The following is a 13,328-nucleotide window of genomic DNA, read 5'->3' as shown; positions in this document are numbered from 1 at the left end:
ACAATGTGTATTTGTCCATTTGTTGGTCCCATGGGTCCCTTAGTCTTTGTTCCCTTTTCTTAAAATTGTTTTCTTTCTGTTTCTCAGACTCAACAACTTCAGTTGTCCCATCTTGAAATTTGCTGGTTCTGTCTTCTACAAGTTCAAATATGCCTTGATTCTCTCCAGCAAAATTTTCACTACAGTTATATTTAAGCTGTAGAATTTTGGGGGTTTCTTTTTAGGTTTTATATCACTTTTTTGATGTTTCCATTTTATTCATACATTGTTTTGACTATCGATAATCTAGGTTCTTTGTATATCTTCAGGACAGCTGTTTTGAATCTTTGTCTAGCACTTCTGTTGTTTCCTCTTTCTCAGGCCCAATTTCTGTTGCTTAACATTCCCCCATACCTTTTTTTTTTATTGTGTTATGTTAGTCACCCATTTTCCCGCTTTGAATGGGACACAATTTTTATTTATTTATATTTCTTTTTGTATAGTGGTTGCTGTGTTGAAAATTAGACATTTTAATTTAATAATGTGGAATTTAGATTTTCCCATTTCTCAAGGCTTTCTGTTTTTATTGTTGTTGTTGTTCTACCCAAATTTTGTAGACTATCTTCATGCCATGGACCATCCTGGGGTGTAAATCTAAGATCTCAGTTCTTTTCTGAATCTCAATCTTTATCTGGATATGTCAATGACTTTATAATTTCCTCTTACATGTGCAGTTGCTTTTGAATGTTCTAGTTTTTACTGTCTGGAGGAAAAAAGGAGAAAAAGGGAAAAATGAAGAGAGAGAGAAAAGGCACTGATTTTCTAGCCACCTTGGAAATTTGTTAAGCCAGAAAGACAGGGAGTTGCAACCATGGGGAAGAAGTGAAATGATAGCTGCTCACCTCTGTGTTTGCACCTCTGTGACTAGAAGAAGCAATCTGTGATCAAAACATAAACCCATATATTTGGAGAATAGAATCCTTATTTCTCTACTGACACCCACAAGCTGCATGCAGACTTACTCATCAAATTGCGCACAGCTGCCTGCCACAGGGCTGGAGTAGAAGATGAATATCCCCTGCCCAGCTAAGAGAAGAAATTGACTTCAGTCAATCACAACTTACTATCCAAGCCATCCCCTAGAATTTGTTCTCAATAGCCTCCAGAGTGCCAAAATACTTACATAGGACAACAATTGCTGGTGCAATTGTTGACTGGGTGGAGAGGCAGATGCCTTGTGCTTCCTACTCTGCTATTTACCCTTCCTTTTCTTTTTTCAACTGGATGAAGATACTTCTTCATGGTATCTCATGAATAGGTCAGTCAACCTATGAATCCTCCAGTAATAAAGAGTTCACTGCATCACAGAGAACCTTGATCTGTTGTTTATTGGAAGCCCACTATAGGTAAGTGATACTGGCCTTTGTTAAGATACTGGTCTTTGTTAAGACTTACCCTGTGTTCAACATTATATTTGGGACCATCTACCCAAAGAGGTGGGTGCAATCTCCTCTCCATTTTTTCAGAGGATAAAACAAGACTCGGGATTTTGTGTTAGTTTTTTTTATAGGAGACCCATATTTAAGATGAGGTTTTGAATCCAGAATCAATGCATACTGTCCCTAATGGTAGGGAATCAAAGAAATTTAAGATAGGAACCATGTGTACAAGTGTTTGAGATTTTTGATGGGGGATAGAATTATAAAATAAAAGCTTGTTTAGGGAGGACAGAGAAGTGATAGAACAATTGCTTTGACCTGGGGGAACATAACAGTAGTTCAGGAAAGCCACGAGGTGGTGCAGGACACATATATGGGAAGATGGGAATAGAAACAAACATTTCAAACCGAGGGTGGGCTTTGAGCCTGGTGGTTAGCCCTGTAAAACTGTTCTAGTTTTAGAAAACATTGACTAGATTGCCCCTACTTGCTCTCTTTTCTTGTATAATAGTTTTGTATAAACAGATTTCTCTAACAACAATCTGCAGTTTTTGATCAGCTGAGCCACAGCTCTTGGATAAATGTTATTTTTTTTTTTTTATGTTATTTTTTAAATAGATCAAGACCTTTCCCTTTAGCATGATTTGAAGTATTGCTTGGCTGACTTCACTGTACTTCAGACTCATCTGGAGTGTTTAAATGTGTTAAAATACACATTTGTGTGTCTTATCTTCAGAGACTATGATTCAGTATATCTGGGTTAGGACCTGATAATTAGCATTTCTAAAGCTGTCCAAGTAATGCAGATGCTTCTGCTCCTCAGGCCACACTTTGAGTAGCACTGATTTAAATTACATTTCATCATTAAAAAAAAAAATACCAAACAGCTAGATGATCATTTTTATTTGTACTTTTTTTGAGAGTTGCCTTAGTGACTTTGAAGTTGGATGTAACTCTGTCTGTGCCCAAACTCATGCTAGACTGTGATATTTGTGTATTAAACACTATAAACTATAGAGCTGAACTGACCTAGTTACTCTTCTAATGTAAAACTTTACAATCTGTTGGATATTGGAAAACTCACACCCCTCTAAGCTACATGACCATAAGTTATAATTAGGAATTAAACTGCTGACCTCCTGTGGTGAGGATTATTTTAGGGGACAAGTGAAATACATGGAGTCTTTTTAAGAAACAGAATTGATAAGTGTGTCATAGTAGATGTTTGGTGTATATTTTTCAGAAACTCATGGCAGTAAGCCTCCCCTGTCCCTAACCCTTGCCCCAAGACTTCCGTGTCTCTAGATATTCATCAAACGTGTCTTAGTTCCACCACTGACACTGAGCTCCTAGGAGGATAGACCCAGTCTGATACATCAGAGTAGATCATAGGTATATATAAAGAGGATAAAATACATATGCAGGCTGTATTAGTATTTCTTAACAGATTTCATGTGACAATTACCTAGGAATTAAATCAAAACCACTGCCTGGAGTATACTCCAGAGATTCTGATTTAATTAATCTAGACTAGTGGTTCTCAACTTTCATTATACATTAGAATCACCTGGAGAAATTGGAAAATGTGCATCTCTACCAATTCCTTTAGAATCTCTGGGGCAGGGACCTAAGCATCAAGTAGTTAGTTCTAAAAAGTACTCACAGGTAAGTTCATTTTATAATATGGGTGTCACTTGGGTAAAAGGAGAGACAATTTAAGTACAGAAGAGCTGGATTCTTAATGTGCTCATAAAGATAAACACAAAATTAAGGGGGGAGCAGTCACTGTTTTGCATGTGCCTGATAAAGTTATTTTCTGTCCTTGCTTATTTTCTTGCTGATTCAATTTATATTTTGAGTCTTTAGGGTTATTCTCCTTCAAGTTCACTTCTTTCTTTCTCTCTCTCTCTCTCTCTTTCTTTTTTTTTTTGGTTATTTGTTATTGTTATTGGGTGACTGCAGTGGGTTGAATAATGTCCCCCCAAACTTCATGTACACCTGGAAGTAGTAGCCTCACCTGGAAATAGGAACTTTGATGATGTAATCACAGTAAGATGAGGTCATACTAGGTGATAGATTCCAGTCCAGTGATTGAAGTTCCCCAAAGAAGAGAGAGATTTGTACAGAAACACACAAACACATAGGGGATGACTCCATGTGATGACAGAGACCGGGACTGGAGAAACACTCTATAAGCCAAGATGTGCCAACGTTGACTGCAGTCACCAAGATGATAGGCCTCCATTGCTTGTTTAACCAAAACCAATGTAACAAGAAGGCTGGGGAAGAAGGTAGATCGATGGAGAGCCAGTGAGATATGTTGGCACTGTTGTGGTTGTGGGTTCCTGCATAGAGCCAGTGCTAATATGTGGTTTTCTAAGGAAGGAAAGAGATTTCCAACACGGAGGAGTTTTAGGAGATGCAGATATGCCATCCTTCAGCATCTCTTACCTACCTGAAAGCCTCCCCTCTCTCGTTATCAAGAAGAATCATTCCTTAAGGGACACACACACACACCTACTGGCTCCTCCACTTCATATTCAGAAAGTCCTCAAAGAAAAAATATGGAGTGGTACATTGGATATAGGCTAATGCAGTGTTTCTGTTTTGTATTTTTTTTTGTACTGTGCTTTTAAAAGAACCTTTCAGGATGTGACTATGACAGAAGGTTGAGCATGAAGGGAAGCTTTAGCTTATGGAACTTTTTCTGTATAGGGACGGGAAAGCAGAAGTACAAATAGAAGGAACTGAGGCATCGTTTTCACTTTATGGCTTGGTCTGCGTCTAAAACCACAAGTTTTACTCTTCTTTCATCAAGTGAAGAAAGTCATGAGCTTCATTCACAGAAAGGGCTGGGCAACCTCCAGACCTCAGTTTCTCGCTTACAGGCTCTGCCACTTCATGTTTTGGGACCCTGACAAGTTGCTCAGCTTTTCTGGGCCTCAGTTTCCCCATCTGGAAAATGAAAATGATAGCACCTACCACACAGGGTTGTTGAGGGGGATTATATAAGAAAAGGGAGTAAAGCCACTGGCGTATACCAGGTTACCAGTAATTATTGTTCTTCTTTGCTTATTGTGTTAGGGAGGAAAACTTCACATTTTTAAAAATTTTACAAGAGGAAATTTGAACTCCCTCCACAACTGGTTGTGTGCTGTGGACTTTAGTCACTTGTGTTGAACACCTTCTGTGCAAGCAGTGAGGCACTAGGTGCTTTAGATTTATTGACCAATATTTGTCTTACAGAAGACCTTCAAGGTCAGTTTCATTGTCCCCATTGTTGAGATGAGCTCATTAGTGTTCAGAAGATTTAAATAATTGGCACAGAGATATTGCATGTGAAGCAGCAGAGGCAAACCTCTAGCCCAAATCTAGTAAACTCTGCCATGTTGGAAACAAACCTCCCAGATCTGCCAGTGTCCAAATGCCATGAGTGAACTAGAAAAAGCACCAACTCGTGGGATGGAAATGACCTAAAAAAGTCTTTGAATCTAGTCTGGTCAGTTCTTCAATATTTATTTCACTCAGGCTAGACCAGAATTATTATTTAATAACTCCTAGAAGTATTCAACAGTGTTTTCCCATCTCAAAACTATGTGAAACTGAGATGTGTGAGTGCAAGAGGAGGGCCACAGGTATGACAATTTGTGTGGTTTTTAAGGAATATGTCCTTCCAGTGGTGTGGCTTGGGGATGCTGGTGGAGGGACTGGGATATTGGTTCAGTTTTCGGTGGTATGGAGGTAAAGTTCCAAGGTCAGGTTCTGGGCCTTGTCCTACAGTGGTTCTACAATCTTTGATGTTTCTGAACATGCTAAGCATGAGCCAATCATTGGAATATAAACACCATGAGAAGAGGGATGTTTTGTTTGTTTGCTACTATTTCCTGTCCATAGGACACTGTCTGGTACATAATAGGAGCTCAAAGTAGATAATAAATCAACTAACTAATGAATTTCAGGGCATTTGCACTGACTGTTCCCTCTGTTTGGAACATCTTTACCCTAGAAAGTCACCTAGGTTGACTCCTCACTTCATTCATGGTAGGCTCAAAAGTAATCTGCAGAGAGATACCTACCCTGTCATCTCATGTAATACTAGCTGCCCTCCATCACTTTTATACTTTTATCCTTTACTTTTTATCTCTATCACTTTTATATTTGGGAGTTTATAATTTTCCCCACTAGTTCCATGTGTATCCATATGCTCGTCTGCTGTAGACTACTGTTACTACTGTTTCTCCAGCACCTAGAACAGAGTCTGGCAGAGTCAGTACTCAATAAGTTACATGTTGAATGAATGAGTGAATAAATGAATGCAGGTAGATTTTGTATGCATGTAGACATATAATAAATTACATGTTGAATGAATGAGTGAATGAATGAATGCACAGTGCCTGGCACATGGCAAGTGAGAGATAAATATAAGTATTGATGATGTTGATAAGGACATCATCATTTGTGAATTCTTTACAATTATTTTTTGTAATCGTATTTGAATTATCCTCACAATTGAATTTGGTGGCGGTAACCTCTGTGTGGTGGTCTCTCTGATTATTGTCTGCTGTGTAGTGATGGTCTCTTCCACAATCAGCTCTCTGCGGGTGGTTTCTTCAGTTATGATAGATACTGTGGGAGTTGTCTCTAGGACTTGGATCATCTTTTTAGGGAAGGGTGGAATAGTCTACATCCGCTGCTTGAGAAAGCAATGTTTCACATTTTTAGAACTTGTTGGGAGAGTCCCTTTGACTATGGTAGACCACTAGGGTTTGAATTCCACATTATAACAGCTGAGATTGTTGACTGGAGTGAATTACACCAATTTGAGGTTGGATTCTGGAAAACTACCATAGTACAGACTGGACCCCAGAACATGATTGGAGTCTTCATAGATGTTATTCGTGACTCGAGGAATGAGAAATTTTTCCAGTACATCATCTCAGATTTAAAACACTCCATGAAGGAAGTTGGATTATCAGCAGAGACACAGGAAAACTTGTGGTCCAACTGGGGACACAGTATTCATGGCAATGTTCTCTTCATGCTACAACAAATGATGTGTGGACTGGAGTGGGGTGACAATCATGCCAAAGACCATGTACTTTTGTTGCCAGCTTCCCTGCACATATTGGGGCTTGCCCAGAGGGACTCATTGATCTTTGGTAGTTATGCTCATTGTCCTTTCCAAAATTCCCGTTTGCCCTCCAGCAAGAACACCTGAACAGCCAGAATGAGGGAGGAGAGCAAAGTGAGGCTATGGATCCCCAAGACTTCAGCTTGGTGGGAACCTGTTTGACAAGAGCAGGGGAGCCAGTGCTCAACAGTAGTTCAGCAACGCAGGGCTGTAGAATGACCCTCTATTCTGACACATGCTTCCCTGCTTAGGAGTGAGATGGACATTAAGAAGGGCACGTGATGTAAGAAATACTGACTATTATACAAGACTGATGAATCATTGACCTCTACCTCTGAAACTAACACATTTTATGTTCATTAATTGAATTTAAATTAAAAAATTAAAATAAAAAAAGGAGTGAGATCAAGAATCCTTCTGGTTCCTGGAATTATTAGACCAGAAGCCTATCTAATCACATTTCTCTTTGGTTTAAGTCTTGAATGTCAAATCCTCTTTCACCATTCTCTTAGCCAAATTAATTCACATTCTTCCTTCATTCACTCCTTCATTCACTCATTAAACAAGCATAACCTGCTGTATGACATGCACTAGACTAGATGTGGAATTAACTGCGGTGAATAAGAAATTCTCACATATTAAAAACTAAGAAGCAACTCTTTGGGGAAATTCAAATAGCATTAACCATGAGATTGCCCCAGTTCTGTCACCAACTTTGTTTTGGCCAACTCACTCTCCCTTCTGGTCTCAGTTCGTCTAGATAATGAGGTGTTAGTTAGGATAATTACCAAAGTCTCCTCCAGCTCCATGTGCTGGATTTCTAACCCAGTTCTACATGGAGTCAGACAGCCACACAATGCAAAAGGACATGGCAAGTGACATGAAAGGTGATGTTTGATCCAAGATTCAACATGTTTGGGGTCTGGACACTCTGACACAGATAGGTTTGTAAGGGGGCATTTGGAGTAAAGTAAGAGCTTAAGGAAAGGCATGAAGGAGGGGAGGTCATTCTACTTGACTGGGCAAAATTAACCAGAATGAGTGGGGTGAATTCCTACTCCAGCATTTAGACTGGGAAGTTGAAGGGAAGGATGATGCCTAACTGATTTTTAGATATCATCCTATTGTGGCACAGTGCTGGGCATGTAGAAAACCCTCAACCAATTCTTTTAAAAATAAATCATCACATAAATAGGTGACCTTAAATGCTACACTAAACTGCATGGATTTTATTAGGTGGATGATAAAAAAAAAAAAATGCTTGAAAGAAGAGATAACACTTCTATTTGACACCTGCCATGTGCTTTGTCCTCAACCACTGTTTGAATGTCATCTTGTTTAATCCATTCAAGAAATTGTTCATGTTCATTTCAACTCAACTATAAGGATTACAATAGCACAAATGTGACAATAAATGACAGATTATGTTTGGTGCAAGGACAGGACTGTAGGAAGTGGTGGAGTCTGTAGAACGTAGAGAATTACGGCCTCTCTGAAGACTGACAGCAACTCTGATGGAGAATAAGTGGGTACAGTTCTCAGTATTGTCAGATTTTCTGAACACTTAAGGAATGCCCCAAATTCAATATGTGTATATATAAAATTGGGTTGGCATCTGATTCAAAATTTTTTTAAATTCTTTTTTATTTTTATTTTTTATTTTTTTAAATTTATTTTTTATTTATTTTCAGCATAACAGTATTCATTATTTTTGCACCACACCCAGTGCTCCATGCAATCCATGCCCTCTATAAAACCCACCACCTGGTACCCCAACCTCTCACCTCCCGCCCCTTCAAAACCCTCAGATTGTTTTTCAGAGTCCATTGTCTCTCATGGTTCACCTCCCCTTCCAATTTCCCCTAACTCCCTTCTCTTCTCTAACTCCCCATGTCCTCCATGCTATCTGTTATGCTCCGCAAATAAGTGAAACCATATGATAATTGACTCTCTCTGCTTGACTTATTTCACTCAGCATAATCTTTTCCAGTCCCGTCCATGTTGCTATGAAAGTTGGATATTCGTGCTTTCTGATGGAGGCATAATACTCCATAGTGTATATGGACCACATCTTCCTTATCCATTTGTCCATTGAAGGGCATCTTGGTTCTTTCCACAGTTTGGCGACCATGGCCATTGCTGCTATAAACATTGGGGTACAGATGGCCCTTCTTTTCACAACATCTGTATCTTTGGGGTAAATACCCAGTAGTGCAATTGCAGGGTCATAGGGAGGTTCTATTTTTAATTTTTTGAGGAATCTCCACACTGTTCTCCAAAAAGGCTGCACCAACTTGCATTCCCACCAACAGTGTAAGAGGGTTCCCCTTTCTCCACATCCCCTCCAACACATGTTGTTTCCTGTCTTGCTAATTTTGGCCATTTTAACTGGTGTAAGGTGATATCTCAATGTGGTTTTAATTTGAATCTCCCTGAGGGCTAGTGATGATGAACAGTTTTTTCATGTGTCTGATAGCCATTTGTATGTCTTCACTGGAGAAGTGTCTGCTCATATCTTCTGCCCATTTTTTGATATGATTGTCTGTTTTGTGTGTGTTGAGTTTGAGGAATTCTTTATAGATCCTGGATATCAACCTTTTGTCTGTACTGTCATTTGCAAATATCTGCTCCCATTCCGTGGGTTGCCTCTTTGTTTTCTTGACTGTTTCCTTTGCTATGCAGAAGCTTTTGATTTTGATGAAGTCCCAAAAGTTTATTTTTTTTTTCCAAAGATTTTATTTATTTATTTGACAGACAGAGATCACAAGTAGGCAGAGAGGCAGGCAGAGAGTGAGAGAGAGGAGGAAGCAGGCTCCCCGCGGAGCAGAGAGCCCGATGTGGGGCTCGATCCTAGGACCCTGGGATCATGACCTGAGCCGAAGGCAGAGGCTTTAACCCACTGAGCCACCCAGGCGCCCCCCAAAAGTTTATTTTTGCTTTTGTTTCCTTTGCCTTTGGAGACATATCTTGAAAGAAGTGCTGTGGCTGATATCGAAGAGATTACTGCCTAGGATTCTGATGGATTCCTGTCTCACATTGAGGTCTTTTATCCATTTTGAGTTTATCTTTGTGTACAGTGAAAGAGAATGGTCGAGTTTCATTCTTCTACATATAGCTGTCCATTTTTCCCACCACCATTTATTGAAGAGACTGTCTTTTTTGCACTGTATATTTTTTCCCCTTTTGTCAAAGATTGCTTGCCCATAGAGTTGAGGGTCCATATCTGGGCTCTCTACTCTGTTCCACTGATCTGTGTGTCTGTTTTTATGCCAGTACCATGCTGTCTTGGTGATCACAGCTTTGTAGTAAAGCTTGAAATCAGGTAGCGTGATTCAAATTTTTAAAAACAGTATCTTGACCAAAAATATACAGACCAAAAGTCATAACTGTGATTGAATTCCATTCAAGATTTGCCTTTTTGAGAATTCCAAAGTCACAGATATATGGATGTTGACTGGTTCAATCAGTGTTTCAAAGGGTCTTTGCATGAATTCCTTAGAAGGTGGCTATTTCCCCAAACTCTAGGCCTCTGTAAAATTGCTCACTTACGCAACATCTCTATTGTTTTGACTACCACCCCCATTGAAGACCTCACCTCCAAAAAAGGGCACTCACAATGTGCTATTTTAAAGATTATTTGGATGTAGGCAAGATGAAGCTGCCTTGTTCCACAAGAAGATAAGAAATTAAGGTGATATCCTAAAAAAAAAAAAAAAAAAAAAAGAAAGAAAGAAAGAAAGAAAAAGAAAAAAGAAAAAAAGAGAGAAATTCATCTTGATTCAAGGAGGCAGTCAGATTTTTTCTGGAGGAAGACTGTAGGTCAGAACACAAAGTAAATTTAGAAGGAAACACATGGACTCCAGGATCTTTTTGAGAAGTATCTCTAAGCTTTGGCAGAGATCTTAGAAATTCTCCCCCACAGACTTCCATTGACCTTCAGCCTCCTTTTGATCCTATCCCAAGTTCTATCTTGGACTTAGTGTTCCAAACAGGTGGCACAGGATTAGGCTAGGCTGTATAGCTTTTTTTTTTTTTTTTTTTTTTAGGCTGTATAGCTCTTGTCCTGTTAAATCAGTCTGCACTCAAAACTCATTTGTAGGCACGTACACACACACACACACACACACACACCAATCTAGCTACACTAAACTGCTCCCCCAAAATTTCCTGAATATTTGGTGCACTTGTATGCTTCCTTCCTGCCTTTGATCCTGCTGTTCCCCTTACTTGGAATGCCCTTCCAGTCGTACTTTGCAAGGCACACAGCTGCTTGTCCTTCAAAATCCAGCTCAAATGTTACCTCTTTCCTCTAGATGTCATTGGTCCCTTCATCTTTGTCCATGACCCCCATCCTTCCATGGATGTTCATGGCGAAAAATAGATCATCACTCCAAGTTAGGGTATATATGTGCCAGCATTGTGCTGAGGTTGTGTTATTATTTCATATCTCTCTATATTGAGAAAATGATGCACTTGTACTACAAGAGGTTTGGGGCCCCAGCAAGGGGAAACTGGAGAGGTTTGGAGCCCCAGCAAGGCCATCTGTAGCAGTTTCCCACTGTGTCCTCCTCCCAGGATGAAGCAGATGACTGTCTCCTGGGGAATTATGTAAAGGCTCATTGACATTTTCCCCCACACAAATCCCTAGAGGAAAGTGCATGCTAGATCTTCATGGTACAGACATAGACCTTTGGCTCAGGTTGGCAAAGTTCCTTGGCAAAACACTCTGAATTCTGGATGGCAAAGCCTGAACTGATGGCGGGATTGTTGTTGGTTAACCTCCCAGCAGAGTATTTTGGATTTTACCTTATGGTTCTGAGACATGAATCTGTCTCAATTCTACATTGTGAGGAGAAGACCGAGCCCTGCTGTTCTGTGTACCTCCATTTGCCCATTATCCACAGAAGTTCTTGGCATAGTGTAGGTGTTTTTTTATCAGAACTGTTGAAGTAATGGGTCGAAAAATTCAACTTCAACTAGCTTAAGAGACAAAAGCACTTACTGGGCAGTGGAAGGAGTAAATTTGGTTCATATACACATAGATTCAAAGGTTTAAAAGTCTCTTCTCTGTCTCTATTTCCCTCTGAATCTCTGACTGTCTCTTTTACATTCTTTCTCTCTCTGTCTTCTTAGGCAGGGTCCTTCCATTTGTTGCAGAAGAGAGCATGACCTTTCATCCCTAGCACCATATGAGTGCCCAGGAGAACTCTGACAGCCCATTTCTGGTACATTCCCTGAGCCTGTTGCAGGGAGCAGAGATGTGAGGTGGACAGCCCAACAAAAGCACAGGGAGTAGAAAATGGGTAGTTCTCAACAAGAAAAAGGGCTTCTGTTATCCAAAGAAGGAGGAAAGGCGGACAAAAACAACCCATCTACATTTCAACAGGTTCGCATTTAATGGCAACAAATGCAGATAATAAGTTATATTGGAATTTCACAGCTGTTGACTAGCCTATTGAGAAAGTCTCCCTTCAGGCTAGGTAGGACTTAGCTCATTAAGGAAGCCATATCAGATCCATGGAACAGAACTCTTTCTAATCTGTTTGAGGATCAATAAGTAAACTAGTTGCCTAAGGAGAAGGTTTGTGACAGGAGAAGGTGGAAGATCTCAAAGTCAGAGAGAGGTCTTGAATGCAAAGCTGAGGGCTTTATTCTACAGGCTGAGGATGACCAACCAATATGCAACCCAGGAGCTATCACTATCTTTCCAGTGTCCTTGGCAGACATTACCAGTAGGGTGTGCAGAGCACTTGTGCTGAGCCTGGAAGCTGCCTCAGAGGTCATTGCAACCTATTCCTCCAGAAAGCCTCTAGTCATCTACCCGTGTTGGCATGAAGGACAAAACCTACCTGCCATCCTGCCATCAATGGGGTTTTTGAATATTTCCAGTGTTTTTCCACAGAAATATGAGCAAGCTCACACTTTAGAGAATCCACAAGCCTCACACAAGAAAATGAACCTGTATCAGGAGTGGGACTTACATTGAAGATTTCCCTTTCTTTCACATTTTGATTCAGACTAAATAGCCCTTGAGAAAAAGAAAAGCCAGTAGCTGTGTAGCCCAGGGTCATGTGCCTTTCGTTGATCTAAAAAAGGATGTGTCTTTGGCCAACTAACCTCCCAATGGAGATGGGAAATAGAAGCCATGGTATAGAGAAGAAACCAGGCAAAAGAGTTCTAAGAACCAGAAATGTGAACACTGCCTCAACATCATCAAGACTGTCTCTGTTGGGATTTGAAGTTTAGAAATATTCATATAACTGAAACCATTTTATCCTTTCATCAAACTGGTACGATATTAACCCCATTTTATAATTGAGGAAAGTGATTTTAAAGATATTAATACCCCTCAAAATATCTAGCTGATAAAGATGATACTGATAATAGCATCATTAGGGAATGCTTCTGCATTCCAAATATCAGTCCAAAGTGGCCTCACTTCAAATCATACAACTCTATTGTGACTTCATTTCTACAAATACAGAAACAAAAGCATGATCAAGATAAGAAACATTCTAGACAAGTTACTTAAGCCTAGACTATCAGATTATCTCATCTGCAAGTGAGGGAGAATTTTAACTACCTCATAGGTGTGTGTCATTCTTTATTGAGATATGACAAAAGTGCTTAACGAGACCTTACACAATTAGAGCAGAATTACTTAAGGGCCACTTTTGCCATTTTTATTTGAAATGAAGTAATGTACCTATACACTAAAAAATCCCTGTCTTTCTTTCTCTGTTATTTTTCACAGTCTAGTAAAATACTTTTTCAGTCTT

The 13,328-nt window shown here is 39.7% G+C and overlaps 1 long non-coding RNA gene across 2 annotated transcripts in view; it reads left to right on the top strand.

The window, feature by feature from the left end:
• LOC309863660 overlaps window positions 1-13,328 on the top strand; it is an 86,645-nt gene that overhangs the window by 68,954 nt on the left and 4,363 nt on the right. The window contains exon 3 of one of the 2 annotated variants that reach the window (XR_014311165.1): window positions 1,270-1,355. The exons of the other annotated variant lie outside the window; for it this stretch is intronic. This is a non-coding gene — a long non-coding RNA (uncharacterized lncRNA). Of the gene's footprint in view, window positions 1-1,269; window positions 1,356-13,328 lie in introns of those variants that run through there. 2 annotated transcript variants of the gene reach the window in all.

This window comes from Mustela nivalis (assembly GCF_964662115.1).
Source record: "Mustela nivalis genome assembly, chromosome: 4".
In the NCBI taxonomy this organism is placed as follows: Eukaryota; Metazoa; Chordata; class Mammalia; order Carnivora; family Mustelidae; genus Mustela; species Mustela nivalis.
Note: the sequence above shows the minus strand (reverse complement) of the source record. Positions and strands in the feature narration are given on the sequence as shown.